The following is an 8732-nucleotide window of genomic DNA, read 5'->3' as shown; positions in this document are numbered from 1 at the left end:
AGAGAGAGAGTGAGTGTGTGTGTGTGTGTGTGTGTGTGTGAGAGAGCATCTGCAGCATCACTGTTTCACACTCTCGACCTGATTTGAAGAGATTTTCAAAATCTCATGCGATTAGAGACGGGCTGCGATGAGTTTGAAGACGTCTGCGCTGTTTCAGGTTTAATGAGCAAACGCTGCTGAGTAAATGTGTGTGTGTGAGTCTGATGTCACACTAATGTAGGTCAGACCCTAGTGTGATGACGTCACCGCCTGCGAAATCACCCACAGCCAATCAGACGAGAGAAACGAGCAGGAAAACAGACTTCCCTTTCCAGAGCTCTGCAGCTTTTCACACACACACACACTCTCTCTGACACAGACACATATACATACACACACACACTCTCTCTGACACAGACACATATACATACACACACACACTCTCTCTGACACAGACACATATACATACACACACACACTCTCTCTGACACAGACACATATACATACACACACACACTCTCTCTGACACAGACACATATACATACACACACACACTCTCTCTGACACAGACACATATACATACACACACACACTCTCTCTGACACAGACACATATACATACACACACACACTCTCTCTGACACAGACACATATACATACACACACACACTCTCTCTGACACAGACACATATACATACACACACACACTCTCTCTGACACAGACACATATACATACACACACACACTCTCTCTGACACAGACACATATACATACACACACACACTCTCTCTGACACAGACACATATACATACACACACACACTCTCTCTGACACAGACACATATACATACACACACACACTCTCTCTGACACAGACACATATACATACACACACACACTCTCACTCACACACACACACACACTCACACACACACACACACACACATCTGTTGCTCATGTACATGACAGAGAAACAACAGCATTTAAAACTTTACTGTATGTGAATACAATTGTGCTTGTTGTAGTTTTGCCTTTAAAAAAAGTGATGTGACCACTAAGTAACATCATCATCATTTCAGTGTAAAAACAAAACATATATTCATATGATAGATTATATTAATAGAATCATATAGAGCATACACTGCCCACTGTTTTTTATAAATAGTATGCAAAATAATTTACATTAAACATTTCAAATGATGATGATGATTATATTTCATGCACTAAAATGATTTGTTTGTAGTTGTAAATAAAACAAATTATTGAAGTGTTTTATAAAACACTATTTTAGTGAACACAATCAATTAAAAATGTATGTTTAATTGAGTGTGAAATTTATTAGAAATGTCTAATTATATAATAATAAAATGTAAATAATACATTTATATACTAAATGTTAATTTCATTTAAAAGATCTTAATTATATTACTTTTCTGTCATCATAATATTAGTATTAAGTAAATAATTGTTTGAGTGGATGTTCATTTGTGTCATGTCTTTTCATTTTTCTTTGTTCAAAATGTTTAAAACAAAACATGTTTTCTTGAGAATATTAATTTGCATAAGACAAAAATGAATTCAACAGTCAGTTACGAAAGAACAAAAAAATCTCATTCAATGAGAAAATCAATGGGATTGAGAATCCCACTGACAAATTGATTTTTAACGATAACAATTTTTTTTTTATAGACAAGCGTCTTCCTACACTCTCTAACTTCTTTAATGTTTGGGTATATACTGTATGTATATTTTGCAATAAATTAAAACATATATTGTTTCTATATAAATAATCATCATCTTAATTTAAAACCATCCAAATAAATAGTTTTATATTATCTAATGTTTTTTTTTGTTTTTTTCTCGATTATGTCATTTGCAATACTATAATTAAACCAAATAAATTATCATTTTGAAATAATTTACTCACCTGCATGTCGTTACGAACCTGTATGAGTTTCTTTCTTCTGTTTAACTTATTAAAGTATGTTGAAGAATGTTAGTAACCGAACAGTTGCTGGTAGCCATTGACTTCCACAGTAAAAAAAAAAAATACTATTGAGGTCAATGACCAGCAACTCTCTCGTTACCAACATTGTTCAACATATCTTATTTTGTTTCAAGAAAGGGTGAGTAAATGTGTTTTTTGGGTGAACGTTCCCTTTAACGATCACTTAGACAGCACATTTAGTCTAAATCAGCTTTTACTGCGTTTCTGTCAGCAGATAACTGTGAGCTAAAATACCTCTGTGTTCTGGAAACGTCGCCTCACAGAGACAAATCCTTATCAAAATCAAACTAAAACTCCCTTTCCGGCCAAACGTCCGACCGCTGGGCTTCAAACACGACGCCATTGAAACTGAGAAGTGTTTTCCTGAGCACACATCAGTTCCCTGCCAAACTCCAGTGAGTGTTTGTGTCTGTTTGCTCCTGCATTGTTGCGTGTGTAATTTTAGCCGGCGTTCGCTGTGGTCTTTGGCGACGGGTCACATTGTTTGGTGCTTTCTATAGGGCACTTTTATTTAGCAGACACTCTGTAAGACTGAAATAGTGCCACACTGTAAACAGTCTGCAGGTTTGTGTCGCAGTATGTTCAACAAAGTCATTCAGCCACTTTCTTTCTCATTAAATGGTTGATGAAAAGTGGTTTATAATTAGGGCTGGGTTTTGACACAAATTTCAAGATTCGATTCGATTCTCATTCACAAGTTTCGATTCGATTTGATTGCCAATTTGATTCGATTCAATATAGATTATTTTGGATATATATCAGGTACAGTATACTTGTCAAATTAATTAACTAATGCTGTAAAATATACATGAGAGTCATTTGGTACAACATTACTATAATACTGACGGTTAAAATTGACTGATTTCTAAGCTATAGCATACAACTGTTAAAATTACACGAAGTTTTTAAAATAATAAAGTTACAATTACATAATAATATTTCTACTTCAATTCGTTTTTTTTTTTAAATATAAAAATGTAAATGGTGGATGTCATAAAAAATTGATGGATTTATTCAAACATAAATTAAACATAAGAACAGTAAAATTTATAATGAATATGTTATATGGTGCATATATTTAACAAAATGCCCCTCTCTACAGTTTATTTTTCTGGTTGACTAATGAGTTTATGGTCACGAATATGTTTTTCTGAGGTAAATGTGACGTTACGTTACATTGTTTACAAGCTGTTATATTGACGTCTTTGCGCGGCTGAAACACTGATTGAGCGATTACATGAGACAGCATACGGATTGTAAAATTGTACTCTTTTTTTTAACTTACCTTCGGATGTTTAGTCATGTTTATTTTGTGCTATAACTAGTATTAAAGCGGAGGAGATGATCAGTTCACGTGCGCCTCGCGCTGCTGCGTCTGTTGAACTGAGGCGCTACAGCGATCTGTCACTCCACATTAAACAGCGCCAAAACGGCATTTATTGTTTGAATACTGCAATACAATGGACATAAATTGAAATCTGGGACTTTGTTTCGTATTAAAAGCACCAAAGCACAATGCTTATTGCGATTTATTGGATGGGAGGTGCCCTTCAACGTTACGTCCATTAACTGAAAACAGGCTAAACTAATCGATTCTTGGGATTTAACAATCGATATCGTTCCGTAAAAATGAGAATCGATTAATATCGAGATATCGATATTTTTTACCCAGCCCTAATTATAATATTTGAGTCCCAACAGAATGAGGCCGACATGAAATCAAAACCGACCCTGAACGGTATTGTTGAAGTGCTATTGATGAACGTTTTACTGTTATTATGATTGTTTTAATTTCAGCTTTGGCTGCGCTGACACTCTGACCTTGGCATTTGCTGATCAATCATCATGTCAGAATGCTTTCAGAAAACCAGTTCAATGCATGATTTCAGGATGATTTGACTCTTTTCACTCTTAACTTACACATTCCTGTCCATCATGCGCTGCTCCATAATCACATTATGGAAATAAAACGGGCTTCATGTCGAGTTGAAATGTGTAAATGCTCATTTTGGCTTTGCGTGTCAAGTTAAAAGTCCATCTTATTGATATGTTTAAGTGTGTTGGAACAGCAACTTTAGTCTTATCAGGTTTAGCATGAGTGACACATGGTGGCTGGCAGATGTTGTTTTTCAGCACTAATTCTGAGGTCAGATAAGTGTTATCTTCCGTAAAGGTTCACGTTGTGCAACGGGGATCTGAAACTTCCCATATAGTTCAGTTAAAGGGGGCTGTGAGACCCTGAATATTTCTCAACATGTTCTGACTGAACCCGCTGAACTGAGCTTTACACGTGGCTTCGTGCTTTTTTTGGGACTTTGCCAATGCCACTATATAGGCTGCAAATGATATCAAAGTTTACCATTGTTTGACTATAGCAAGACTAACTGAAACTGTGCAATTTGAGAAGAAATGTTGTAGATTTATATTATTAACCTATTAAACATTTTCCATATTGTTCATCTAACATGCAGGAGTCTAACTGTTGAGTTTTCACGGACGGCATTATGGATCTGCACAAAAAAAAAAGTGATTTCTGACACTTTTGATAATGGCAATATAAAATTGTTATTGGGAGTTTATTGATACAGACTTTGAATTTACATCCAAATTATTATTAATCTACACTGAACCCAAACCCCAAAGTTGCTATAAACTTTCTCAATCTCAATCTCATGCCGCTGCCAAATCTGCCACTTTCTGAGAACACAAAAGATGAAATGAAAATCAATAGGGTCCAATGTTATTTGGACTCCTAACTTTCTTTAAAATATATGTTTGTGTTCTGCTGAAGAAAGTTGATGGTGGAATTATTCTTGGGTAACTTTTCCTGTAATCTACTGGGTTCAGACAGTGTGAATGCTGTAACCTGTTAATATGATTGCCAAAATAAATACACACTGCATTTTCAGGCAATGTGAAACAGGCCTGAATGGAGTGAGGAAATCTGCCTTTTAATTACACCTGGCAGCTGCAAAGCATTTGGGTTCAGTGTAGATTCATCACCATTTGGATGTAAATGTAGGCTACATTAGATTTCATGATGATCAAGTCTGTAATTGTTCTCAATGATAAACTCCCAATAACCATTCGATACCACTGCCAGAGGTAATACTCAATGCAGTAACCTAGAAATCACTTCATTTGTTTTGTTTTTTTATAATTTTGCATAATGCTGTCCGTGTGTGAATACTCAGCACAAGCCTGCTGAAACACAAAACACAACATGTTTTTATTAGGCGAATTAAATGAATCTACAACATTTCTGCCAAAATTCCAGTTTCACTTAGTCGAATTATAGTCAAACCGAGCTGTAATGTTTTTAGATATAGCTATTACACATAAAACAAATTCCATAAAATTTACGGTAAAAAAAAAACCGGCAGCTGTGGTTGCCAGAATTTTACTGTAAAAAATACAGTAGCAACATTTTAGGTTTTACGGTTTGAACTTAAATTTACAATTAAATACCGTAATTTCATTAACTTGTATAATGTTAATATACCAACCTATTGAAGTACTGAAATCTCTTTTGTAGCTTTGTAATGCACTGATAACCACCAAAAGCAGGTGGTGATGAAAGTCACATGATGAACCAAAGCCCATCACAAGCAGCTTTTAAATATTAACATATATAGAAGGTGCACAGTGTCATTCACACGAACACTAAACCCCATCATGGTCACACACATGAAACTTAAATAATGCAATAAACATTAATTTAACAACATTAGATGTAACATACAACCCTAATGTACAAAACGGATAAGAAAAACAAAAAAAACATCAAATTTGAAATGTAACGCAGGGAATTCTGGGAATGTCAATGTACGGTTATTCACTGTAAATTATATGTTCTTTTTCAGTTTTTCACCATATATAGTAGGGGAACTTACCGTTAACCATTTAACAGGTTTTACTGTAGCATTTTTACAGTTTTTACCATTACATTTTTTTTTGCGCTTACTTTTGCTCTATGGTAAATTTTATCTGACTGAGAACCGGCTTCGATAAAGTGTCTCTGTTTTTATCATTTTGTCTCATAATTGTGTTTGTGCACTAATATACTCCATCATTAGCTCTAACGTTACTGCACTGCCTGAGGCGAGCTTTTATGAGGAGAAGGCAGACGCGTTCACTTTTCCATTGCTTTTTACAAATTATTTGTCTACCCCATTTTGCATATCCTGTGCATTTCTGCAAGAAATTAGAGATTCGTGTATTTATATCTTCTGGCGCAGCCCAAATCACACGGACCTCTTGCTTAAGACTGCAGCGCAGTTGTAACCAGAACCTTGGAATGCGAACGCGTTTTGTTCCACCCGGCGACTCAACAACGGGAGCGAACCATTGCCAAAAACAGGGGGAGCCGTTTTACAAGAGCGGGCTTTCGTCAACTTTTCGCGTCTGATTATCGATATGTTTGTGTGTTTCGGGAAGTGATTGTATGTCGTAACACATACGCCCCATAACTGCCCTCAAACAGCTCAGCACCGGCGACTCGAGCTCGATGATTAATTCCGCGCTCCCCCATCCATAACTCAAGACGACTTATTTGATTGACGGCTCCATATTTTTTGTACGATTTTTTTTTCGGTGGCTCCAGAAAGGACAAAAACGGGGCAATACAGACAGAGAGGAAAAGAGGGAGAGAAAACAACAAACGCTGCTGGAAAGAAAGTGCGAGCTCAAGAGCGCTGGGAGGCACCCAGGGTCAAAACTGTGAAAAATACATATATATTTCACAGACAAAGGAGTGTCGACTTTTGCTCATTTCTTTATTTTAGGGAAGTTGGGCACGCCGACATCAAAATTATTTTGCATAAGAGGTAAGTGCAATCTCCCAACGCTTTATAACAGCCTGTTTATGTATGCATATAGGCCTATATATATATATATAAAAGTTACACTAGCCTATATACCGCATTAATGTTTTTTAATGCACGCAACAATGTGTTGCCCATAACGGTCACGATTTGCACGATTTGTTGTGCATAATGTAACAAAACGTAAATATTCATAGACCATAAGTGCTGATAGTGGCGAAAATATCCGTTTCAAATAACACAAGAGACGTGACCCTAATCTCTTCCAGCGGCTGGAAACTTGTAAACATAAAGCTGCATTAAAATCAGCTTGCTTAACATGAGCCACAACAAGTACCATTCAGTACATTTTTAAGTACGCTTTAGGGTTGCAAGCATTACAGAGCCAGCCCACATTTCTCCAAGAGTTTTTGGTGAATTGATGGGCTGCGAGCGCGCAAACGTTACTTGACGCGAGCCGTAACATGTCAGTTTACCGGTGCTTTAACTCACGGTGGTCTTTGTTCATGGATTGTGTGGATCTTGCGCTGGAGCGATGCATACGTGTTGCATTTTGTTGATGTGAACTTGAATTTTAAAAGACAAACAGGCTCACGCGGCGGGCTGCGCCTCCAGACCTGGGCTTTTCCGCGGTTCTGCAGAGCTCTGTTCATTTTGTGGCTGTGGAGAATGTGTGTCAATGTCAAAGGGAGGTGTGTCGCGGGCTCAGACAAACCCGCAGAGGCCTTTTCCAGAAACACTGCACGCAACAAACACGCACAAAGACCGTGTCCTGGAAATGCGTCTGGACTCACTGAGATACACGGTTATCTGTCTGCCGAGTCCTCTGGCGGTTTATCTGGGGGTCTTCAGTGAGTCATGCAGTCTTTAAAGGGATAGTTCACCAAAATAAATAAATATATATATATATGCAATATTAACGATAGTCTTTTCCTTGCAACAGAAGCTATTTATTTTATAGTGCTTTTTGGAGCTCAACAGAGTGAATTATAGCTATTATAATTCACTCTGTTGAGCTCCAAAAAGCACTATAAAACTAGACTATATTCAGTCTTCTGAAGTGATATGATAGTTTTGTGTGAGTAACATCATATTTAAGTCATACCTTTTTTCAGAAAATCTTCACCGCAGAACTCAGATTTGCACATTATGACTGGTTATGTTGAAAAGCCCTTTTGAAGGGGGAAGTCGTGGCCTAATGGTTAGAGAGTCGGACTCGTAACCCAAAGGTTGCGGGTTCGCGTCTCGTACCGGCAGGGATTGTAGGTGGGGGGGAGTGAATGTACAGCGCTCTCTCCCACCTTCAATACCACGACTGAGGTGCCCTTGAGCAAGGCACTGAACCCCCAACTGCTCCCCGGGCGCCGCAGCAAAAAATCGCTGCCCACTGCTCCGGGAGTGTTCACAGTGTGTGTGTGTTCACTGCTGTGTGTGTGCACTTAGGATGGGATAAATGCAGAGCACTAATTCCGAGTATGGGTCACCATACTTGGCCACATGTCACTTCACTTCACTTCACTTATAGCTCCGCGATACATGTTCCTGTTGTTATTGTGAACATGTCATTAGTGCTTGTCTTAATCTTTCAACAAAAAACATTTTTTCCCCTAGTCCTCTAATTTGATTGGTCTGAGATCCAGATTGCATAATAACTTGCTCCGCCTCTGAAACGATTTTTCTTTTCAGGTGATGTCCCTCTTGTTTTTAAGCCCCTCCCCCTCCAACTACCTCTCTTAGGCTCTGGAAGTAAAAACCCATTCATTTTCTCAATGGTGGTAGTGATTCTGAACAATAACTAATAAACCGATAAAGACCTACTGTGAGCGACAAGGTTGTTAATTGATGCTATATGCTTTCACATTGATTTAAAGGGGTCATATGATACGATTTAAATTTTTCCTTTCTCTTTGGAGTGTTACAAGCT

At 37.6% G+C, this 8732-nt stretch overlaps 1 protein-coding gene across 1 annotated transcript in view; it reads left to right on the top strand.

Annotated features, from left to right (window-relative positions):
- The first annotated feature begins 6252 nt into the window (after window positions 1-6252).
- The window catches only part of LOC107707309 (protein NDRG2), a 38140-nt gene continuing 35660 nt past the window's right edge, over window positions 6253-8732 (top strand). Inside the window, exon 1 of the mRNA XM_016511298.1 lies at window positions 6253-6811. The gene's annotated coding sequence lies outside the window, so the exon portion shown is untranslated. The remainder of the gene's footprint in view (window positions 6812-8732) is intronic.

The sequence above is a fragment of the Sinocyclocheilus rhinocerous genome, unplaced genomic scaffold, assembly GCF_001515625.1.
Source record: "Sinocyclocheilus rhinocerous isolate Xijiao unplaced genomic scaffold, SAMN03320098_v1.1 scaffold114, whole genome shotgun sequence".
NCBI classification, from domain to species: domain Eukaryota; kingdom Metazoa; phylum Chordata; class Actinopteri; order Cypriniformes; family Cyprinidae; genus Sinocyclocheilus; species Sinocyclocheilus rhinocerous.
Note: the sequence above shows the minus strand (reverse complement) of the source record. Positions and strands in the feature narration are given on the sequence as shown.